Source organism: Herpailurus yagouaroundi, unplaced genomic scaffold, assembly GCF_014898765.1.
Source record: "Herpailurus yagouaroundi ecotype Mexico unplaced genomic scaffold, PumYag 67623, whole genome shotgun sequence".
NCBI classification, from domain to species: Eukaryota; Metazoa; Chordata; class Mammalia; order Carnivora; family Felidae; genus Herpailurus; species Herpailurus yagouaroundi.
In genome coordinates this window covers 4,004,842-4,015,048 of record NW_024420424.1, presented here as the reverse complement: position 1 = coordinate 4,015,048, position 10,207 = coordinate 4,004,842, and positions in this window count along the sequence as shown.

The window sequence follows — 10,207 nt, the reverse complement described above, 5'->3', positions numbered from 1 at the left end:
ACATCCTTGTCTTATTCCTGACCATAGGAAAAGACTTAGGTTTTCCTTATTGAGGATGATATTAGCTGTAGGTCTTTCATATATAGTCTTCATAGTGTTGAGGGTTGTTCCAACTATCCTTACTTTTTTGAGGGTTTCTATCAAGAATGGATGCTATATTTTGTCAAATGCTTTTTCTGCATCTATTGAGAGGATCATATGGTTCTTATCCTTTCTTTCATTTATGTGGTGTATCACACTGATTGATTTGCAAATGTTGAACCACCCTTGCAACCCAGAAATATATCCCACTTGATCGTGGGGAATAATTCTTTTAATGTATTGTTGGATTAGATTTGCTAGTATCTTGTCGAGAATTTTTGCACCCATGTTCATCAGGGAAATTGGTATGTAATTCTCCATTTTTGTGGGGTTGTTGTTGCATTTTGGAATTGAGGTAATGCTGGCCATTTTTGGAAGTTTTCCTACCATTTTTATTCTTTTTAAAAATAGTTTGAGAAGATTAAGTATTAACTCTTGTCTAAATGTTTGGTAGAATTCCTCTGGGAAGCCATCTGGCCCTGGGCTTTTGCTTCTTGGGACATTTTTATTAACTGATTCAATTTCTTTGCTGGCCATAGTTCTGATCAACTTTTCTATTTATTCTTGTTTAAGTTTTGATAGTTTGTATATTTCTAGGAATTTATCCATTTCTTCCAAATTGGCCAATTTTTTGGCATATAATTTTTCATAATATTCTCTTATACTTGTTCGTATTTCTGTGGTGTTGGTTGTAATCTCTCCTCTTTCATTTGTGATTTTTAATTATTTGGGTCCTTTTTCTTTTCCTTTTGCTAACTCTGTCTAGGGATTAATCGGTTTTATTAAATCAAAGAAATAGCTCCTAGTTTCATTGATGTGTTCTACTGTGGGGTTTTTTTTTTTTTTTTTGCTTGTTTGTTTCTATATAAATTATTTCTGCTTTAATCTTCATGGGTTCCCTTTTTCTCATGGATTTAGACTTTATTTACTGTTCCTTTCCTAGCTTCTCTAGGTGTAAGGTTAATTTGTGTATTTGAAATATTTCTTGGGGGAAGTTAAGATGGTGGAGAAGTAGGGGGACCCTAGGCTTTCTTCATCTCTCAAACACAGCTGTATTGATGTCAAATTACTTGGAACACCCAGGAAATTGATCTGCATATTGGCAGAAGGATCTCCACAATTCGAGGGAGACAGCTTGGCAGGTGTGAGGTACATGGGTGTGAATTGGGAGAGAGAAAAATGACAGTGCCACAGGGAGGAGAGAACCCTTTATGTGGAGAGAAAATAGGGAGAGAAAGAGAGAAGGGTTGAGAAAGTATGGCATCAAGTTAGCACACAAGGAAAACCACTCTGGATGAGGGATTGGGGAGAAAGAAGTACTGAGTATCCCGTTTTTTTGTTTTTTTTTTTTTATTTTGCAAACCGTGTTTGGAGTTCAAACTCTGAGGTTTTGGAAGTGTGTGACATACTCTAGAGAAGAACTCTGGCACCCACCTCTGGGGAAGAGGGAGCTGGCCTCAGAGTGCATAGTATGGTGTAAGATTCTATAAAGAGTAGTGGGAAAGAACAGTTCCCTTCCTGGAGTTCTTTGGGAACAGGGTTCATTGTTTCCCCAAAACAAATGACACTGCAAGTACCAGCCAAAAGCCTTTCATAAGCAGGGGGAAAAGGCTCTACTTCAGAGAAGGGGGGTGGATCCTCACCATGCTGGGTTATTTAAGGCTTTGTGTTTTGAATCCCAGCTGTGCTCCAAAGAAAAAACGCAAGAGAGTTTTGGTGCATGGTGAGCTGACTTCCCTCACTATTCTGTGAGGGATGCCTGAACAGTGGGGGTTGAGATCTTGGGTCTGAGGATGAGAGATTGGAATGGCACCATTTTCCCACTAAAACCAACATGGTGGGACTTCAGAGAGAGGCAGAGAAGCTCCCAGTGGAGGCAAGACCTGCTTACACCAAATCCTACCCCTCCCTGCCTTGCAATTGCCTATTTACTGGGGCAAGACTCACTCTGAGCCAAGGCAGTTGGCCCCTTCTCCGGAGCAGTATAGTCACCATCCCTCAGGCAACAACAGACAACTCTTTTCTTTTTCTTTTTTCCTCCCTTATTCCTTTTTTCTTTTGGAATCGGTCTCATAGTTCCTTATTTTTTGTTTGTTTTTTTTGTTTGTTTCCTTTTTTTGATAATCAGACTTTTTTATTCTTTTGTTTTTTCTTACTTTTCTTCTGCTTTTTACCCTTATTTTTACTTTCTTTTTCCTTGGAATCAGCCTTAAATTTTTTTGACTTTCTGTTTGTTTTTTTCTGGTTCCTTTTCCTTTTCTTTTATTTGGGGATCAGGCTGTCCCCTTTTTTTCAGGGTTACGTCAACAACAAATCAAAGCACACCCAGTTATAAAGCCAGACACTCCACCAGTGCAAACAAGGAGGAGCTCTACAGAGGACTGACCAGTGGGAATTATCAGTCAAAATGCAATAGCAGAGTACATACAGCATACACCAGAAACATTTCCTGAAGGGCCATGCCCTGGACAGTGTATGGCCCCTTTTATATATAGTAGTACTGTCTGGTGCAAGGTTTTAAAAGACACGAAAGACAGAAACTTAACCAAAATTACAAGATGGAAGAATTCTCCTGAAATGAAAGGTAAAGAAGAAATCACAGCCAAGGACTTGCTCAAAGCAGATATAAGCAAAATATCTGAAAACGAATTTATAACAACGGTCATACTAGCTGGGCTTGAAAAAAGGCATTGAGGAAACTAGAGAAAACCTTGCTGCAGAGATCAAATACCTAAGAACTAGTCAGGATGAATTTAAAAATACTATAACTGAGGTGTAAAATAAACTGTATACAGTGACAGCGATGATTGAAGAAGCAGAAGCAGAGGAGATAATAGGTAATATAGAAGATAAAATTATGGAAAACAATGAAGCTGAAAAAAAAGAGGAAAAATAAATCCCTAGATCACCAGGGAAGGCTCAGAGAACTAACAGATTCCATGAAGCAAAACAATTTTCACATCATAGGAGTCCCAGAAGAAGAGCAGGAAAAAGGGGCAGAAGGTTTGTTTGAACAAATTATAGCTGAGAAGTTCCCTGATCTGGGTAAGGAAAGAGCCATCCAAGTCCAAGAGGCATAGAGAATTTCCTTCAAATTCACAAAAACAGGTCAACACCATGACATTTCATAGTTAAACTTTCAAAATACAAAAATAAAGAGAGAATACTGAAAGCAGCTAGGGACAAAATGTCCTTCACCTACAAGGGTAGACACATAAGGTTAGTAGCATGCCTATTCACTGAAATGTGGCAGGCTAGAAGGGAGTGGCAGGAAATATTCCATGTGCTTAATGGGAAATATATGCAGCCAAAAATCCTTTATCCAGCAAGGTTGTCATTCAGAATAGGAGGGATAGTTTCCCAGACAAACAAAAATTAAGGAGTTTGTCACCACTAAACCATACCTGCAAGAAATATTAAGGGGAACTCTTTGAGTGGAGGTGAAAAAAAAAAGACCAAAGCAACAAAGACTACAAAGGACTAGAGAACATCACCAGAAACACCAAGGAACTAAATTCATATCTTTCAGTAATCACACTGGATGTAAATGGACTAAATGTTCTTATCAAAATACAGAGTATCAAGACGGATAAAAAACCAGAATCCATCTATATGCTGCCTACAAGAGACTCAGTAGATCTAAAGACATCTGCAGATTGAAAGTGAGGGATGGAGAACCATCATCTATCATACTAATGGAGGTCAAAATAAAGCCAGAGTAAACCTGTTGGGTTTGGCTCCTCAACAGGTACAAAACGATTGAGATGATACCATGCATATTTTCATATCACAACGTTATGAAATTTGAAATCAACTACAAGAAAAAGTTTGGAAAGTGATCAAATACACAGATGTTAAAGAACATCCTACTAAAGAATGGGTTTATAAGGAAATTAAAGAAGAAATGAAAAATACATGGAAGCCAGTGAAAATTAAAAACACGACTGTCCAACCCCTATGGGATACAACAAAAGCAGTCCTAGGAGGAAAGTACAGTGTATTTCAGTCCTATCTCAAGAAGCAAGAGAATTTTCCTGCTTCTTCAGGTAGTGCCTGTATTGCTATATACTTCCCTCTTATGACTGCTTCTTTTGCATCCCAAAGTTTGGACTGCTTTTGTTTCATTTTTATTTGCTTCCATGTGATTTTTAATTTCTTCTTTAACTTCCTGGTTAAACCATTTATGTTCTTGAACCTCCATGTATTTGTGGTCTTTCAAAATTTTTTCTTGTAGTTGACTTCTAGTTTCATAGCTCTAAAAATATGCATGGTAGTTTTTAGAAAGTTTATTTTGAGAAAGACAGAGACACTGCAAGTGGGGGAGGGGCAGAGAAAGAGGGAGAGAGACAGAATCCCAAGAAGACTCCGCGCTGCCAGCACAGAGCCTGATGCATGGCTTGAACTCATGAAACTGTGAGATCATGATCTGAGTAGAAACCAAGAGTCTGATGCTTAACCAACTGAGCTATCCAGACCCTGCAATTTGCATGGTATGATCTGAATCTTTTTATACTTTTTGAGCCCCTGTTCGTAACTCACTATGTGATCTATTCTGGAGAATGTTCCACGTGTACTTGAAAAGAATGTGTATTCTGCTGCTTTAGAATGAAATGCGAATCTGTCCGTTAAGTCCATCTGGTCCAGTGTGTCATTCAAAGCAATTGTTTCCTGGGTGATTTTCTGGTAAAATGATCTTTACATTGCTGTAAGTGGGGTGTTAAAATCCCCTAGTATTATGTTGTTGTTATCAATGAGTTCTTTATGGTTTTGATTGATTTATATATTTAGGTTCTTCCAAGTTGGGGCAATAAGTATTTACAAATGTAAGATATACTTGTTGGATAGACCCCTTTATTATTATATGGTGCTCTTCTTCATCTCTTATTACACTCTTGGTTTAAAATCTACTTTGATATAAGTATGGCGCCTCCAGCTTTTGTTTGATGTCCATGAATATCATAAATTGTTCTCCATCCCACACTTTCAATATGCAGGTGTCCTTAGGTCTAAAATGAGTCTTTTGTAGGCAGCACATTGTTGTGTCTTGTTTTTTATCCATTCTGACACCCTATGTCTTTTGATTGGGACATTTAGTCCATTTACATTCAGAGTAATTATTAATACACAATAATGCCATTGTCTTGACTATAAGGTTGCTGTTTCTGGAGATTTTTCTTTTCTACTCTTTGTTGTTTTTGTCTCTCTTTCTCACTCACAGAGTCTCCTTTAATGTCTCTTTCATGGCTGATTTAGTCATCACCAACTTCTTTAGTTGTTGTTGTTGTTTTTTTGTTTTGTTTTGTTTTGTTTTTTTACCTTTGGGAAATTCTTTATCTATCCTTCTATTCTGAGTGAAAGCCTTGCTGTATGAAGTATCCTTGGCTGCATATTTTTCCCCTCAGGAAATTGAATATATCAGGCCACTCCCTTCTGTCCTGCCAGGTATCTGTGGAGAGATCTGCTGCATACCTTATTTGTCTTCTTTTTGTAGGTTAGGGATTTCTTTCTCCTTGCCTCTTTCAGAATTATTTCTTCATCTGTATATTTTGCAAATTTTACTGTAATATGTCTTGGTCTTAACCTGCTTTTGTTGATTTTGATGGGAATTCTCTGTGCCTGCTGGATTTCGATGACTGATTAATTCCCCAAATTAGGGACGTTTTCAGCTATAATTTGCCAAAATAAACCTTCTACCCTTTTTTCTCTCTCTTCTTCTTCTAGGACTCCTACGATTTTAAATTTAGTACACTTTATGGAAACACTGAGTTACCTAAGTCTACATTTGTGATCCAATATTTTTCTTTCCCTTTACTTTTTCAGCTTCATTATTTTACATAATTTTATTCTCTATATCACTTAGTCATTCCTCTGCTTCTTCCATCATTGTGGTCATTACACACAGTTTTCCATCTTGGTTATAGAATTTTTTATTTGGCCTAAATTTTAGGTCTTTTATTCCCACAGTTAGGAACTCCCCAGTGTCTTCTATGCTTTTCTTTATTTCAGCTTGTGTCCTTATGATTGTTGTTTTAAATCCTGGCTCAGGCATGTTACTTATATCTGTTTTGATTAGATCCCTGGCCGTGACCTCTTTTTGTTCTTTCTTTTGGTTTGAATTCCTCCATCTTGTAATTTTATCTAGGTTTCTGTCTTCTCCTGTTAGGAATGCCTGTTATGTTTGCTGCTCCTGAGAGTAAATGAGAATATGTCATATACTATATATACAGGGACTGACACTTCAGGTAGTGTTTCTTGTTTATGCTGTGTGTACTCTGCTGTTGTGTTTGGCTGCTCCTTCCCTCAGATCAGTCCTCTGCGGAGTTTCTCCTTGCCTGCTATGTGTAGTGTTTTGACCTGTTCCAGTCTGTGACAAGTTTTAACTAGGTGTGTTTCGGTCTGCTTATTAAAAAGGAGCTCGATTCTATTTCTCCTAGAGCTGAAACTTTGCAGCACTCTATGGTCAGTAGACTTGGTGGGTGCACAGAGTTTGTTCTGTTCTTCTGTGGGAGGTTTCCACTGCTGCTCTGACGCTCAGGCCCATTTACTGTATTTAAAAAGCACCTGCAGGGGTTCCTGGGTGGGTCAGTTGGTTGCGTGTTTGACTCTTGATTTTGGCTCAGCTCAAGGTCTTGTGGTTCATGAGTTCGAGCCCTGCATAAGGCTCTGTATTGACAGTGCAGAGTCTACTTGGGAACCTCTCTCTCCATTTCTGTCTGCCCTTCCCCTGCTCTCTCTCTCTCATTCAAAATAAATAAGTAAAAAATAAAAAGCATCTGCAGAGTGCAGGGGTGTGTGGCTTTGTATAAGCAACTCAGGTCTCCACTGTGGGAACTATGTTACTCACTGAAGTCTGTCTTTGCTGATGGATGGGGGGAGGGGGGAATGGCAACAGCCAACTCCCTAGTCCCTAGAGAGGAGAGTTCTCACCCACCGCTGTTCAGGAAGCCCTTACAGAAGAGTGAAAAATCTCTCCTCATTTGTTTCAGGCTTCCCTCAGATCCCTGACTTCACCCTGTCTATGTCTGAGCCATCTGCCCACTTTGCAGCCAGTGATCCTGTATTTTATCTCAGGCACACTAGCTGGGTTTTAAAACTTCAAATTGTAGGGACTGATGCAGCACAAACCCACACTGATCACTGGGGGATGGTCTCACCATGCTGTGGACTGTACCAATTTGTCTGAGAAGGGCAGTCACATGAATGCACCTGGGCTTGGAGTTTATTGTAAAGCACAGCAAAAAGCCAGAATCCAGGTAAGCTGCCCTTAACAGGTGACTCTGCTTCTGTGATAATGAATATCAAATCTCATTGTCACCCATCAGGCACCTCTCCCAAATGCACTCCAAGAAGTATCTCTCCCAGTGTGACCGAGGAGATCCTCAGACCACACTGTCCATTCCTAGGCCTCTGCCCTCCTTCTCCACAGGATCACTTCTATTCCTGCCTGGCTCTATCCCAGTGATGGCATGGACTTCTAAGACTTCAGACTTTGAGCTCAGTTGCTTGTAAAAACTTGCAATAACCAGCCCTCTTATTTTCCCTGACAATGGTTTTGGATAGTGTTTTTCTTGTGAAAATGACATTTCTTGTGAAATGTCCTTTGCCCTGATCTCTCTCTCTCTCTCTCTCTCTCTCCTCTCTCCCTGATCAGGGTTCCCTCTCCTCTGCATAAGTGGTGATTCTTTTCTCCTTCAAATAATGTTGCCACACCTCCTGCCTTCCACAAGGTGGCCTGTTTTCTCCCTGTAGTTGTGCAGTTTTTTCTCAGTCCTTATATTAATTTCTTGGGTGTTCAAAATGACTTGATACTTATCTATCTGTCTTTGAGGGAAGAGGCAAGGATATGGTTCTTCTACTCTGCCATCTCAACTTCCTCCTCTCTTGATATTTTATTATAATTCATTTCTATTTTCATATCATTTTGGTTAGAAAAGATGTTTGGAATGATTTCAATGTTCTTATTGAAATTTGTTTTATGGACTAACATGAGGTCTATCTTAGAGAATGTGCACTTGGAAAGAATCTTCTGTTTTTGCATTGAATGTTCTGTTTATAAGTCCATCTGGTCTTATGCCAAAGACACTGTTTTCTTGCCCTGATGATCTATTCATTGATGTATGGTTGATGTTAAAAATCCCCTTCCATTATTATATTAATTTTATTTTTTTCTTTTATTTCAATTAATATTTGTTTTAACTGCTCCTGTGTTCATTGCATAGACATTTACAGTTGTTTTATCCTCTTGTTGCATTGATCCCACTAATGTTATAATAGTGAACATCTTGTCTTTTGCTACAGTCTTTGCTTTAAAGTCTATCTTTTATGATATAAATATTGCTACTCTTGCTTTTGGTTCACTATCATTTGCATGGTATGTTTTTCTAGCCCTTCACTTTCAGTCTGTGTGTGTCTTTAAGTTGATGTAAGTCTTTTGTAAGTTACATAAAGATGGGTCTTGTTCTTTATCCATTCAGTCGCATTCGTCTTTTGATTGGAGGATTTAGTCCAGTTACATTTAAAGTAATTATTGATAGGTATGTACTAATTGACATTTTGTAGTTGTTTTCTGTTAATTTTTGTTACTTCTCTGTTTCTCTTTTCTTCTGCTTCCCTTCTTTGTGGTTTGGTGGGTTCCTTTTTCATGTTATGATTAGATTTTTCTTTTCATTTTTTGTGTATCTATTATAAGTTTTTATTTGTTGTTACCATAAAGTTCACATATAACATCTTATGTGTATAGCAGTCTATATTAAACTGATGGTTGCTTAAGTTTGAATACATAGTAAAAGCACAAAATTTCCCCATTTTATGTATATAATGTTCGATTTTACATCTTTTTATTTTGTGTATTTCTTAAGTAATTTTTTTTATATATAACTGCTTTTACTACTTTTATGTTTTAATCTCCACCCTGGATTTATAAGTTATTAGTCTACTACCTTTACTATATGTTTGCTTTAACTGTGGATTGCTTCCTTTTATCATTTTCTTACTTCTACTTTTGGCCTCTTCTTTGCACTCAAAGAATTCCCTTTACATTTCTTATGAGACCGGATTAGTGGTTATTAATGGCTTTCTCTTTTGTTTACCTGAGAAATTTCATCTCTTTTATTCTGAATGATAACCTTTCTAGGTAGAGTATTCTTGGTTGCCGTTTTTTTTTTCTTTCAACATTTTGAATGTATCATTATGTTTCTTTCTGACATGAAATGTTTCTACTGAAAAATTAGTTTATAGTCTTATAGTGTTTCCCTCGTATGTAAATATTTTGTTTTTTTCATGCTGCTTTTAAAATGGTTCTCTTTTAAAAATGGTTTCCAAAATCAGTTTATTTTTTTAAGTTTTTGTTTAAATTCCAGTTAGTTAACATACAGTGTAATATTAGTTTCTGGTGTACAACATAGTGATTCAACACTTTCATACAACATATATATATATATATATATATATATATAATGGAATATTACTCACCCATAAAAAAAGAATGAAATCTTGCCATGTGCAATGACATGGGTGGAACTATAGTATTATGCTAGGTGAGATAAGTTAGAGAAAGACAAATACAATATGATTTCATGCATATATGAAATTTAAGAAAGAAAACAAGCAAGCATAAGGGAAAAGAAGAGAAAGAGAGGCAAACCAAGAAACAGACTCTTAACTATAGAGGACAAACTGATAGCTACCAAAGAGGAGGTGGGTGGGAGGATGGTTATATAAGTGATGGGGATTAAGGAGTGCATTTGTTGTGATGAGCATGAGATGTTGTATGAAAGTGTTGAATCACTATGTTGTACACCAGAAACTAATATTATATACATATACATATACATTTATATATATATATATGTATATATATATATATATATGCCACTTCTTTATCCACTCATCTATTGATGGAAACTTGGGCTGTTTTCATACTTTTGCTATTGTAGGTAATGCTGATATAAACATCTGGGTACATGTATTCCTGTGAATTACTATTTTTAGTATTATTTAGTTAAATACATTGTAACCCAATTGCTGGGTCATGGGGTAGTTTTATTTTTTTACTTCTTGAGGAACCTCCATACTGTATTCCAGAGTGGCTGCACTAGTTTTCATTCCCACCAACAGAGCAAGAGGG